At 44.9% G+C, this 14,767-nt stretch overlaps 1 protein-coding gene across 7 annotated transcripts in view; it reads left to right on the forward strand.

Moving 5' to 3' along the window:
- AKAP13 (A-kinase anchoring protein 13) overlaps nucleotides 1–14,767 on the forward strand; it is a 314,021-nt gene that overhangs the window by 67,705 nt on the left and 231,549 nt on the right. Inside the window, exon 1 of one of the 7 annotated variants that reach the window (XM_070478205.1) lies at nucleotides 5,701–5,762. The exons of the other annotated variants lie outside the window; for them this stretch is intronic. The gene's annotated coding sequence lies outside the window, so the exon portion shown is untranslated. Of the gene's footprint in view, nucleotides 1–5,700; nucleotides 5,763–14,767 lie in introns of those variants that run through there. 7 annotated transcript variants of the gene reach the window in all.

Genomic DNA, 14,767 nt, shown 5'->3' on the forward strand with positions numbered 1-14,767 from the left:
CTACAGTTCATGGAGTCGCAAAGAGTCAGACTCTGTGAGCTACTGACAGGTTCTCTTCCACTTCTGTGAGAGGAAGTGAGCAAGGGGAGGTTTTTGAGGAGGGAGGTGGTGTAGAAAGGACTTTGGTAGCTTAGGTTCGGGGCTTGTAAGGTGAGGTTTCAGAGCCGGACCCTGAAGCTGCCGAGCATGTACACAGGCAGGCACAGTGATCTGATACAGGGTAATCTGCTTTCATTTTTTTGTTGACTTTTTAAATAGTGACACTCTTTTTTGGTCATCTGCACTTAACTTTCCATAGTATATGTCTTCTAATGAGGGACTGGAAGCCTACCTCAAGACTTCAGATTTTTGAAAGTGAAATAAATAGGTTGATTTGCTCTGCAAGATTTAAAAAATGTTTTCCTTGCTTCCTGTCTGTTTTGACCTGACTCCTTGAAGGGCAGAGCTTGTCTTCATAAGTGTGGCTGATGCTGGCCCTGAGTGGGGTGTTTCGTTGTGTTTGTTAAAGCTCCAGGCCTCAGACTGTTAGCCCATAAGGAGTGTCTCCTTGGAGATTCCGTAACTGAGCTTTTAGATTCCCCAGCCCTTTGGTATTCTTTTTCTCTTGGACTGGGTGGGGAGGTATTCTGTGGGTGGCTGCATTCTTGACTTGCTCCTTGCTCTGACCTGGGATAGCCATCAAGGTCTGTAATGGAAGGGCGCAGAGCATGTCTCTGGTCTGTCCGTTTTGCTTTTAAGTGCTTTGTGTTTTAATTTTCTGTTCACTTGAGTAGCAGACGTTAAGACTGCTGATCAGCTGTATGCAAAGCCAGTGTATGTGCCAGGTGTGCGTGGGATAGGATGGGATGGTTCTCACTCGTACTTGTGGTTTGTAAAATTTAATATCGTAGCAGCAGAAATGGCTCTTCGCTCTGACTGCAGTTTTGAATGGGAAAGACTCCCTGTTGATTCTCTTGAAGCCTGGGCGTTGGTTTTGAAGCTTCATTATTTGCTTTATCAGAGTTTTTTCGCATTTCAGGGAAAACATTCTCAGGAGTTCCTGTTGCTTACGTAACAGCAGCTGAATACTGGGGGCCAGCAGATTTTAGCTGGCGGATGTTAGCCTGTGTTTGTGTAAAAGGGAGTTTGTCTATTCCCGGTCGATTCTCAAGCTTGTAAACATTTCCATTTGGAGGTGGGTAGAAACATGTTGGTCTGTTGAGTTGCGTTACTTGTTGGGTAATTGCGAAGCTGACTTTTCCTGTAGGCCATTACCTACTACTGTGGGAGAACAGAATAAGGCATGTCTATAAAGTGGTTGGAAATGGTTGAGTTTTGGGGGAGATGAAACAGATGAATTAGTCTACAGAGAAGTGCTGAACAAGTATGTCTTTGCCTTCTTCCTCTCCCATCAGTCTTTTATTGGTGAGGCACTGCTTCTACCACCAAGCATTTTCCATTTAAATTCTTCTCATCCTCATGGGGTTTAGTTCCCAGCTCACAAAATCACCTTTCTGCCTCCCTGCTTGTAGACCTAAGGTACCCAGTATTTCTAATCGTGAAATTATGAAGTGTTAAAGAGACATGGATCTCTTTACTTGTGAAATGGATTAATGTGAGGATTTGTAGGTGCTTGAAGCAGAGTTGGAAAACTCTTTTTTAAGTGCCAGTAAAGATGATGGTGATGGTAGTTAGCTCTGGTTAGTTGTTACGATGTAGGGTGTCAGGAACGTGGAATTTACGGGGTTTGCCTTCTGGATGAACCGACAAGAACACCCACTGAGGAATGAAGTGGGAGAGCCGTGTGCGGTACCTGTCGGTGAGGTAGACACACTGGGTGCTTTCTGATGAGTATGAATTCTGCAGGCCAGTGTGTGCTTCTTACCACCGATCTTATTTCCAGCATATACTTCCTAGAGAGAGAATGGGCGAGGAAGGAGTATTTTTCTTTTAAAATGCCCTTGGTTGAATTTCAAAAGTGGATTTCAGATGCCAGGAAGCAGCTTGTAGCAAGAGGATGAGGTCAGTTGGTATAATTGGAGCTAGTTGATAATCCCTTTACTCTCTTCTCTGAACATTTAGTGTTTCTATTTCTGTAGAAACACACGAGCTAGAAAATGACTAGGTCTGTCCATAGATATGTCGTGTGTCAAACTGGAGGGTGACGCACCGGACGAGGGGGATGAGGGTCAGAGCCCAGAGCTGGCCTTCAGCCTTCACCCATGCTGAGCCTGTAGTAGGTGCTGAGGCCATTGGGTTCTGTTTAAAAGCCTCTGAAGATTATTTTAGAAATGCCATCTTCAGTGTGATTGTACCAGCACTTGGGCAGGGGAACAGAGGGAAAGAAAGAGGAACCAGGAATACATTTTTAAAACTCTGAAAAAAAAAATTGACCTATGAGCTTCTACTTCAAGGGGCAGGGGCTGAGACTGCTGGCTTGCGGTTTTCACCATCTTACTTCCTGCTCTGCCACAGAGTCAGCTGTTCCTGGGCCCAAGTTTGCTGGTTGAAATCACCCTTTTCGTTTTATTCAAGTCACTTAGAGGGAGAGGCAGCAACAACGGAGGTTTTAACTCTAAGCTGCCAAACAGGTGGTTAGTGGAGCGGCCTCCGTGTCGCAGAGATTCCTGTTGCTGCAAGTGTGGGCTCAGGGCCTGCTTTGCAGCGGCTTCACCTTGCACAGCTCTCGTGGTTGTCTGGAGCCGGGTGCGGGCTGGCTTTGTGCCCGTGAAGGACAGAGTGGAGAGAGCACCTGCTCTGTCACTGCCGTACCCAAGCGCTGCCCACGCCTGCCTGACTTCAGCGCCCCCTGCCCCCCCGGGGGGGGGCCTCTGACTCTGGTCAGATCAGCCCTTGCATTCCTCAGGGGGCGGGGGTGTTTAAGGTGTCGCCTCTTCTCTGCCCCCCGGGGTCTTTGCAGCAGTGTGGCCGCTGAGTCTTCCGGAGCAGTCAGAGTCCTTGGCCATCGGCTCACCACGACTGATCCAGCATCGAGCCCACTGTTGCTGCGGTGGGGTGTGGCCCCGGGGCCTGTTTAATTTATGCGGAGAGTCAGAAAGTCAGAGATCTCAGAGCCCTCAGGCGGGTTTATTTGGACTATGTGTGGTTTGTTCTGTTCGCAGCCCCTTGTCAGGAGTGCACGCTCACATGCCTGTTGGACTGAACTGTTGCCTCTCGGAGCCTTGCCCACCCCTTCTGTCTGGCGCCCTTTACGTCTGTCTGCGTCATCCCTTCCGCTTCAGGGTGGCTCCTGGACAGGCTGGGCCCTGGGAGACTCCTGTGCAGGACAAAACCTGCAAAGCCGCAGTTTTACTTTGGGGACAGTACGCCAGGCGGTCTTCACTCTTTTCCTCTACATTAGTTTACCTTTTGGTTGTAAAGGTTTTCAGGAAAAGCAGCCAAGTGAAGCATCGATGATGATCAGATTATTAGCACTTGGGCCATTCTGTGATAATGCTGACTGTGTCACACACACACAGACACACAGACACACACACACACACACACACACACACACATATTGTATTCTGAAATGTAAAGGAAAGGGTACTGTGTAGTAAAGCTTGACTTTCTCTGGCTGTTTTAAGTATTTGACGTTTCACAGTGCATAGCAGTACTGTCTTTTTGTACATTAGCTAGAAGCAGCAATTCATTGTTATGCATTTCTGTTAAGCGCCACTTGCCTCCACACATAGCTAGAAATGCTAAATGTTTTAAAGCAGCAATTTTCTTTTTTAGTCGAAGTGAGGAAATTAATTTTCCATTTCCTATTGTGTAAGTTATTAATATATGTGGTCCTGTAAGAGTTTCCTTGTAAGAGGAATTCAGAAAACTCGAGATTCAGGGAATAATCTCGGAAGTTCCTCTTAGTTCTATTATTTCTAATTTCAGAACAAGTGTTAACCTTTTAATAATTTGATGAAGAGCTGCCTTTTGAATCATCAGCTTTAAAACTGTTTTCAGTGAACTGATCAAGTGAGAATTTGCAGAGCATGTTGTCGTTGATTTTCAGTTCAGCTGAGATTGCCTCTTACCGATTCTTTACCTTTGTGTTGTCAAACACCTGTGTTTGTTTTGTGAAGCTGTGTGTCCGAATTGGAAGTGAGTTGGCTTTATTTAACATCCGAACAGAATTAGACACAACTCTTTTAAAGCACCATTTTCAAAATGCATCGGCACTTCCTCCTCTACTGTGGCCCCCGCGGCTGCAGTGTTACACTCGCCTTGAGCGTGACTTGGGGACAGATCACTGAGACCTTGCCATAGAGTGACAGGGCCGGGATTGTCATGTCAGAACACGGGTACGTGTTGGTCTTCAAGTAGCTGAATTCTCTGTTGAAACTGCTGATCAAGTTATCACAGGTTCTACAGCATATTGCGGTTCCATATGGCTTCCAGATTGTTAGACGCAGGGGTGATAATTTTCATGTGCTTTTAATTGACTGGCCCTAGTTGTCTCCACCTAAATTAAGTTTATCAGTAATTTAAAAAAATTACTCTCTGCTCACTGTATGATATGAAAAAAAATGACTCCCCAAGGGATATTTTATGAATAGAAATTCTCCTTTAAAAATGAAAGTCTTCATGTAAGTTAATAGAGTGATTTTTTTTTTTTTTAAACCTACTAGTGGGCTGCTGCTAAGTATTGGAGTTTCTTTGACTCTGTAAAATTTTCATTTAATTATGTAACACACAAATTTCTTTTACTTGAAGTCTTTATTGTTCAAAAACCTTCCCTCCCATTTTGAGATGGTTAAAAAAAAAAAAAACCCTTGTGTTTTCAAATACCATTATTCTCCAATACCATTATTTGAAGACCTACTACTGGAGAATCATAATATTGAAGGCAGTTATTTATCCTCAACATATGAGAACCATTTTAACAATTTAAAACCTAACATTGACATCCTTAGCATCTGCTTCTGATACACTCTTCTGCCTGCCCCTTCTGGGAATGATGCAATAGTGCTTTTGTCATGCAGCGTGACCAAGAAGGTGGGCTTCGGGTCACTGTGGAATGATTTCTAACCAACTAGCAACTCCAGACCTTGGGATTTTATTTATCCAGGTTGAGGTTGTTACAGCTCAGTAATGTCTGCATTTGTGTGCGCGCCCACTTGCCTAGATTTAGTCTTTCCAAGTAGTTTGTAAGTGGTTCGGCCCATTGGATTGCTTGCTTTTTGGATGATACAGGTTGGGGAGGATGAAGGAAGTAGAAAGGCTTGAACTTGGCAGTCTCTTTACAGGATGTCTCTTTTAACCCCTGCTGAGGTTAATTTACATAAAAGCCAGCTGTGTGTGTGTGCGAAGTTTTCTAAATTTAAAGTTTATTCTTATTACCATAGTGATAGGATTGTCAGCACTGCCTGAATTTACGGTCTTGCTCTCCTCTGTCTGGACGTCCTGGCAGCTCACGGTTCCGTTTCCTTTGGGTAACAGGATACAGCTGGTGGCTGAGTTCTCACCTGTGGAATAGCCCTTTGGAGCGCTCTCCTGCAGGTCTCTGCAAAGAGCAGAAACCATTTTTGCAGGAAACCACAGACCTGTGTTAAACACCAAGGGAGAACTGAAATAACACGTGTGAGTGTTCCTCTTCCCGAAGGTACCAGTCGGCGTGCGGGCGCTGCCCCGTGTGGTGCAGGGCCGCCTCTGCCCTCCCCTTGGCTTTGAGGTTCTTGTTTAGTTAGCTGATGCTGACTCCCTGCTTCTCTGGTCTCTATTGCCTCTCCGGCCCGGCCAACTGAGCAAGTTGAACCAGGCTGGATTTCATAATGAGCTACTAGGTAAGCCTTCTGGGACTTTCAGATATTTTGGGGAAGATTGGTTTTTGTTCTTACACGCTGTGGCCCCTTGGCCATCAGATGGTATGGGGAAGCTCATTCATTTCTGTCTCTAATGGCCATGTCAGGCAGGTGTCTCTTTGGTATTTACTGGGTGTCCAGTACTGTGCCAGATGCTGTCAGGAGCCGTGGTGGTGTGGAGGAGGAGTACTCCAGAGGACATCTGCCGTGTGGCAGGCCAGCATAAAGAAGCCAAGGGAAAAAGGCAGGCACGGAATAAAGGGGGAAATACCAGTGTGTGACTTACTGCTGACTGTGTGGATTAGCCTATCAGCAGTAATCAGCAGGGCGGAGGGCATTATCTTGAGCCAGAGGAGTGAGCACTGGGCTGAGGGTGGTGCATGCAGATGGTGGATGGGAGCTGGAGGGCCGCTGTGGGTGGGGGGAGAGGAGGAGAGGAGCGCTCAGTAAGGCGCTGCAGATAGTGCGCTGAACAATATTTGGAGAAGTCAGGGTGGGTCTCTGGGGGAGCCTGGATGGCCTCTCAGATTCACCGGAGATGAAGGGCATATTTAATAGAGTGCTTTGTCTGTTGGGGTTCCCATTTCTCTCATCAGTACCCTTCATTTAGAATTAGGGGTCAGCACGGCAATTAGGATGGTTCAAGAGAAGTACTCGAACGTGATGTGAGATTAATGCTGAGAGGGCTAAAGACATAACCCATGCCAGGCAGTAAGGATAGGAACATAATTTATTAAGTATTTTCTCATTGCTTAGTATCGTATAAACATTTTACATACATCTTTTATTCTTAGGTTTCCCCATTTTACACATGAGACTAAAGCTTGGCAGTTAAATAGCTTGTAGGAGGCAGTGCAGCCAGAAGTGCAAGAGTTATACAGCTCAAATCCAACTCTGTCTCCTTCTCTGAATTGTGTTGCCTTTCTCATTTTTATTCTTGGAGTATTCTAGTTGTTTTTGTTGTTCAGTCGCCACGTCGGGTCCAACTCTTTGGGACCCCATGGACTGCAGCACGCCAGGCTTCCCTGTCCCTCACCATCTCTTGGAGTTTGCCCAAGTTCATGTCCAGTGAATCTGTGATGCCATCCAACCATCACATCTTCTGTCGCCCCTTTCTCCTCTGTCTTCAGTCTTTCCCAGGATCAGGGTCTTTTCCGTTGAGTCACCTGTTCGCATCAGGACAAAAGTATACAGTATTCTAATAGAGGCTGCTAAAGAATCCTTAAATGCTAGAAGGTTGTCTTTTCAATCTAGATGGGTGCTTTTCAGCCATGTGTTTCTTTAATATCTTCATTATTCATCCAAGTGGCTTATAATAGAAAGATGGGGAAAAATAAATATGATGCTGAATTTTTTGCAGAGGAAATGTTCCGAGCTTATAACCTCCTCCTTGGCAGCTGCCCGTCCCATGCGGCCCTTGTGTGTGTGTGGATGCAGCATCTGGGCCTGATCCCTCGGGTTCAAGGCTCCCCCTTTAGAAAAACTAACATGGGTTAAGTGTGTTCCCCAGACTGTGATCACTTCTTGTTTTTAGGCTTTTCTCTCCCTTTCTTCGTAGCTCAGTGATAAAGAACCCGCCTGCCAATGCAGGAGACTCAGGAGATCCCTGGATGGGGAAGATCCCCTGGAGAAGGGAATGGCAACCCACTCCAGTGTTCTTGCCTGGAAAATTATGTGGACAGAGGAGCCTGAGGGGCTATAGCCCATGAGGTCGCAAAGAGTCAGACACAACTGAGCATGCATGCAATGCTCCTTTTTATGAGGCCTGGCAGATCTTAGCACTGTTGCCTGGAACTTCCTAAAGAGAAGAGACTGGTGCCCCCAGAGAACCTTCCAGGAGGTAAGATATGTCTTACCACTGTGTAGGCAGAGAGGAAGCTGCAGAATGAAAGCAGCATTTTAGGAAGGCTGAGTCAGAGGTGCACATGGAGCATGGAGAGATTTTCTCAAGGTGATAAGGCCCTGGCACTCAGGTTTACAAGCAGAGGCAGGTCGACTGGCGGTGCTTCCTGCCTGGGGAAGGAGGTGATGTGGGCTGCTTCTGGGACCCCTTCTAATTACAGAGTTCATGGCTCACAGGGTTTGGCTCGGTTTTGGGGTGAGGATCCCAGGGCCCCTGGACATTGGTTGGATAGCCAGCCTTTGCCTGCTGCACCTCGGGGAGGCCACCGTGGGGTTCTAGCCTGGCCTTCCTGGTTGTAACCCACAGCGGATACTTGGACTCTCAGGGTTTGAATTTAGGCTACAGGAGATTGCCTTCCAATGGTACTTTTTATGAATCTTTGAACCTGAGTTGTGAACAGACATTTGAGCTGAGCTTAAAAAATACAGAAGACAAAGCAAAACCCAGAAAATGATGATAATAAAAAAGATTTGTTGATGCCTGTGTCATCGTACGGCCATCATTTCTTTGGGTTAGCACCGTGTCGCAGCGGTTTGTGTATTTTCTTCTGTCTTCCTTCCTCGGCAACTTGGAGGCATGTGAATTTACACAAGTGTCTCTCCTGACTTCTTCCATCACCTCCTGCTTGCTCTTCTCATTCTTCTGCATAGCTGTTAAGAACTCACTTGTCTTTGGCTATGCTGTTTTTGTTTTCTTTCTTTTCTGTACTGCACATCTCCTGCTGTGTCTACTTGGTTAAACCTTCCCTCAGATTGGCCTTCTACAGTAAGCTATGGCTGGGCTCCGCCTTCTAGAGGGTTTATAGCTCCTTCCTGATCCTTGTAAAAATTTTTATTGCGCTTATCATATTGTACTATAAATTAAGTATTTAAATGTATGCGTCACTTGTGATACTGGTAGGGGCCATGTGTTGTTTCCCTATCATGGATCGCAGCCTTGTCGTGGCGAAGGTGCTTGTGTAACTCAGTGAAGCGATCAGTCATGCTGTGCAGGGCCACCCAAGACAGACGGGTCATAGTGAAGAGTTCTGACAAAACATGGTCTGCTGGAGGAGGTAGTATTGGCCAGTCACTAGTATTCTTGCCATGAGAACCCCATGGACTGTATGAAAAGGCAAGAAGATATGATACCAGAAGGTGAGCCCCCTGGGTTGGAAGGTGTCCAGTAGGCTACTTGGGAATTCCAGCTGAGCTATTTAAAACCCTAAAAGATGATGCTGTTAAAGTGCTGCATGCAGTACGCCAGCAAATTTGGAAAACTCAGCAGTGGCCACAGGACTGGAGAAGGTCACTTTTCATTCCAGTCTCAAAGAAGGGCAATACCAAAGAATGTTCACGCTACCATGCAGTTGTGCTCATTTCACATGCTAGCAAGGTTATGTTCAAAATCCTTTAAGCTAGACTTCAGAAGTATGTGAACCGAGAACTTCCAGATACACAAGGTCGGTTTTGAAGAGGCAGAGGAACCAGAGATCAAATTGCCAACATTTGTTGGATCATGGAGAAAGCAAGGGAGTTCCAGAAAAACATCTACTTCTGCTTCATTGATTATGCTAAAGTATTTGACTGTGTGGATCACAACAAACTGTGGAAAATTCTTAAAGAGATGAGAGTACCAGACCACCTTACCTGTCTTCCTGAACATCCTGTATGCAGAACAAGAAGCAACAATGGACTGGTTCACAATTAGGAAAGAGTACAGGAAGGCTGTTTATTGTCACCCTGCTTATTTAACTTCTATGCAGAGTACATCATGTGAAATACCGAGCTAGGTGAATCACAAACTGGAGTCAAGATTGCTGGGGAGAGATTGTAACAACCTCAGATATGCAGATGATATCAGTCTAGTGGCAAAAAGTGAAGAGGAACTAAAGAGCCTCTTGATGAAGGTGAAAGAGGGTAGTGAAAAAGCTGGCTTAAAATTCAGCTTTCAGAAAACAAAGATCATGGCATCTGGTCCCATCATTTCATGGCAAACAGATGGGGAAACAATGGAAACAGTGATAGACTTTATTTTCTTGGGCTCCAAAATCACTGTAGACAGTGACTGCAGCCATGAAATTAAATGATGCTTGCTCCTTGGAAGGAAAGCTATGACAAACCTAGACAGTGTATTAAAAAGTAGAGACATCGCTTTGCTGACCAAAGTCCATATAGTCAAGGCTGTGGTTTTTCCAGTAGCCGTGTATGGATGTGACAGTTGGACCATAAAGAAGGCTGAGTACTGAAGAATTGATGCCTTTGAATTGTGCTAGAGAAGACTCTTGAGAGTCCCTTGGACAGCAAAGAGATCAAACCAGTCAATCCTAAAAGAAATTAGCCCTGCCTGATAGCTCAGTTGGTAAAGAATTTGCCTGCAATGCAGGAGACCCTGGTTCAATTTCTGGGTCAGAAAGATCTGCTGGAGAAGGGATAGGCTACCCACTCCAGTAATCTTGGGCTTCCCTTGTGGCTCAGCTGGTAAAAAATCCACCTGCATTGTGAGAGACCTGGGTTAAATCCCTGGGTTGGGAAGATCTCCTGGAGAAGGGAAGGGCTACCTACTCCAGTATTCTGACCTGGAGAATTCCATGGACTGTATAGTCCATAGGGGTTGCAAAGGGTCGGACACGACTGAGCAACTTTCACTTTCACTTTATTCATCGAAAGGACTGATGCTGAAGCTTGAATGCTTTGGCCACCTGATGCGAAGAGCCAACTCATTGGAAAAGACTGTGATCCTGGGAAAGATTGAAGGCAAAAGAAGAAGAGGGTGGCAGCAGATGGGATGGTTAGATAGTATCACTAACTCAGTGGACATGAATTTGAGCTAACCTTGGAAGATAGTGGGGGAAGAGGAGCCTGACATGCTGCAGTCTGTGGGGTCAGAAAGAGTTGGACACGACTTAGCAAGTGAATGGCAACAAAATTTTATTTGTCCCTAAAGCTCAGTATCTGGTTGTCCATGGACTATTTTAAGGGCTCAGTAATATGAGATTATCTACCATCATTAAGTCTTTACGTGCCAGGCAGATATTATAAACATATATAAAGAAAATGAGGCCCCAATCACTAAAGACTATGGTGTGCTCACCCATATGGATTTTAGAGCACGTTCTAAGATGAGTGTAAGAAAGTCAGAGTTTTAAATTTAAATTTAATTTCTTTAATTATTTTAATTAATTGATAAACTATTGCAGCAAAGCTCTGATTTGTTTTATTCCACAATAATTACTTTGATTGTGTGTGATGTTTGCCATCAATTCCAGGTCATTCTGCCTACTAGGTAATCCAGCACTGATAAAAGAATCAATCAGATGAGTGAATGCGGCTGTTGGTGTCTCGTTGTTGGGTTTTTGTCTCAGTTTGCTGTATCCTTTTGTTTTCCTGTGAGTATTGTCCTCTGTTAGATCTGTGTCCTGACAACCTCTCCTAGGCACCCGCTTCCCCTCCCGCCCCCTTTCTGACTAGTGCTTCGCTTTTTTCTTGGTGTGTAGTAAGCACTATGTCAGAGAGGGTGGGATAGGGCAAGGTTCACTGTCCCGTAAGAATCAGACACCTGATCCGAGTCTCAACACTGTTGTTTCCAAAAGTGTGGGCTGTGATTTCAAAGGAAAAACATCTCACGGTTTGGTTTTTTGATTTGGACTCTGATGTTGAAGTAGGCAGGGAGGGGCTGGGCAAGAATTGGCATTATCTGACAATGCGCCAACAGATGCTCATGTGCCATGAGGTTTGAGCATCACTGCTTAAAGCTCACTGCTCAGTTAATCCGTGAGTGCATCTTTAAACAGAAGAACTTGGACATTTGTGAGACTTCCGTAAGATTTCCTCAGTTCCTTACTCAGCAAATATACTTGGTATGTTTAGTTTTTCTTTTTTTTCTTTGCAGAACTTGACATCCTCACCAGGGAAAGCCCATCTACCCCTTGTACTGTGCTGCTTTTTCTGTTGTTCAGAATTCGTGGCTCCTACCCTCAGCCAGTGCATGACATGTTTATAGCCAGCAGCCCAAACTCCTTAGGAATGAAGGAAAGAGTCTTTTGAATCTTGTTGTTTTCTTGAGGAAGACCTGAATGTTGACCGTTCTGCAAGAATCCAGAGTATGCATTGTCATTTCCATGTTAACCCCCACCCAGATGTTTGTGGGTTTTGAAGGATTTATTGTAGCCCAGTCGTAGTTGGGTCCCTGGCCATGGAAATTTGTCTGAAGCACACTTTTCCATGGAAATACCCTGCAGGTAGAAACACTGTTTATGCTTGGCCGCGTCCCAAGCAGCTGTCCTTCCCTTAACGAGACTGGGGTGGTTGTGTTTAGGGGGGCAGTTTGCACATCTTTTTTGTGGATTTAGGCGCTTCCCTGTTGTGAATGACAAAAACCATGCGGAGTTTGTCAGGCTTGGGCAGCTGGTCCTTAGGAAAAGAGAGTTTGCAGTATAATTACCTGCTGTGGCGTTGGGGGTGCCTGTGACTTGCCCGCCTCCCCTCCTTGAACATTTCACTTCAACAGTAGCCCCTGTTAAAGGCTTCTTCAGTGTAGAGTGTGACTGTGACCGAAGAATACTGAGTTTGGTTTATGTTTACAGACATACAGGTGCAGACACTCATGTTTTATTTGCTTTGCTTTTTATCAGCTCTGGGGACCTCTAGTAAAGCTGGTAGATTTATTCAGTTTGACATTGAAGGGGAAAAAAAGGTCTTTTTACTCCTTTCTAGGTCTGTTGTAACAGGGGACTTATGCCTTTACTTTATTGAGACATGCTTTTTTTTTTTTAAAGATGGAAAATATCTTTGAGACATATAAAACTTTTGAATGAAGACATAATGTTTCTTTGGATTATTGAGAGGTGTTTTTTTTTTTAACTTTTGACCAGGAGTTGGCATTGTGTGATCCACTGGCTGAATCTAGCCTTCTGCCTCTTTTAGTAAATAAAGTTTTATTGGAACATGGCTATGCCCAGTCATACATAATGGCAGCAGAAACCCTGTGACCTTCAGAGCATACAATATGTACTGTTTGACTTTTTACAAAAATGTTTGCTGACAGCTATTAAGGTTTCCAGTTTTTATTTAGGACTGTATTTTCCGGGGTGCGGGGGGTACCTGGTAAGATTTTGCATTTGTTTGCTCAGGCCCATCAGTTGTTGGAAGTGCCTGCTGTCCTGACTGTCCCGAAAACTAGTCAGACAGGCTCATTGTGATCCTGTATAGTGACTGAGCTTCTGCACAGTCACTTTTCAGGTAGAGCGAGGTGCAGAACATTCCAGGACTTCTGCTGCTGTAAACTTTGTCAGCGCTGCGCGCCCAGTGCTGGTATATTCTGATGATGGTCTGTGCTTTGCACCCTGTGAGGAAAAGGCTGATGCTAGTTTGTGTTAAAGTACAGGGACAGATTGTTGCAGTAGTCTTTGCTTCTCTAATCAGCAGCACCCTGAGACTTTTCTTCCCCTTTCTCTCTTTTATATTTTTAATTGGAGGATAATTGCTTTTTATTGTGTTGATTTCTGCTGTACATCAGCATGAATCAGCTATTGGTATACATATATCCCCGCCCTCTTGAACCTCCCTCCCACCCTTCTAGATTGTCACAGAGCATGATTTGAGCTCCACCATCAAAGCGGGAGAAAAGAATTGCAAATGAAACAATTGACAGAGGATTTAATCTCTGGAATATATAAGCAGCTCAACAGCAGAAAAACTTAATAGCCCAGTCAAAAAATGGGCAGAAGACCTAAACAGACATTTCTCCAAAGAAGACATATAGATGGCCAATAATACTTGAAAAGATCTCAAGGTTGCTAATTATTCAGTTCAGTCGCTCAGTCTTGTCCGACTCTTTGCAATCCCATGAACTGCAGCACACCTGGCCTCCGTGTCCATCACCAACTCCTGGAGTTTACCCAAACTCATGTCCATCGTGTCAGTGATGCCATCCAACCATCTCATCCTCTGTCATCCCCTGCTCCTCCCAACTTCAGTCTTTCCCAGCATCAGGGTCTTTTCCATTGAGTCAACCCTTCGCATGAGGTGGCCAAAGTATTGGAGTTTCAGCTTCAGCATCAGTCCTTCCAATGAATGTTCAGGACTGATTTCCTTTAGGATTGACTGGATGGATCTCTTTGCAGTTCAAGGCAGCTCATTATTAGAGAAATGCAAATTGAAATTACAATGAGGTATCACCTCACACCAGTCAGAAAGCCCTTCACCAAAAAATCTACAAATAATAAATGCTGGAGAGGGTTTGGAGAAAAGGGAACCCTTTTGTGCTGTTGGTGGGAATGTCAGTTGATTACAGCCATTATGGAGAACAGTGTGGAGATTCCTTAAGAAACTAGGAATAAAACTACCTGCCTGCAATGTGGGCAGTGCAGGAGACCTGGGTTCGATGCCTGGGTTGGGAATATCCCCTGGAGGAGGGCATAGCAGCCCCACTCCTGTATTCTTGCCTGGAAAATCCCATGGACAGAGGAGCCTGGCAGGCTGCAGCCCATAGAGTTGCCGAGAGCTGGACACAACTGAGCGCGCGCACAGTGACAGGACATGGAGGCGGCCTGGATGTCCATCCTGAGACTTTGCGCATGTGGGTGTTGTGGCGGGGTGTGCCGGTTTATGTAATTGACACAGTTGCATTAAAATGGGGTGAGCCTGTTTTGACATAAAGTGAACTTGTTCCATTTATACAACAGCAAACTGTTTGGTTTTTCTTGGAGCGTTTTGAAATAAAACTCAAAATGTGGAAAGAATAAATATACTTACTGCTCTTGTTATTACTAATATTTCACACACACCCAAGTTTATGACTTTCCCAGAACTGTAACAGGTTACTATGGAGTGGCAGAGTTGGTAGACATACCTAACATCATATCATGTAAATCTTTGCATTTTGATAGTTCTTTTTTTTCATGGTCTCTTTCAAATGGCGTGCCGCCTTTACTGGCCCCACAGTGTCAGGCGCATGTGGTGCTTGTGAAGTCACTCACTAGTTTGTTATCGGAGACAGAAGGATTTTCTCTTTTAGGATTTTCTCTTAAAATTCCTTGATGAAATGATTGGGTAGACATGGTGCTTTTGTTTAATTTTCCTCTTGATACGAAGTCTGTTGACAA

Source organism: Odocoileus virginianus, chromosome 16, assembly GCF_023699985.2.
Source record: "Odocoileus virginianus isolate 20LAN1187 ecotype Illinois chromosome 16, Ovbor_1.2, whole genome shotgun sequence".
NCBI lineage: Eukaryota > Metazoa > Chordata > Mammalia > Artiodactyla > Cervidae > Odocoileus > Odocoileus virginianus.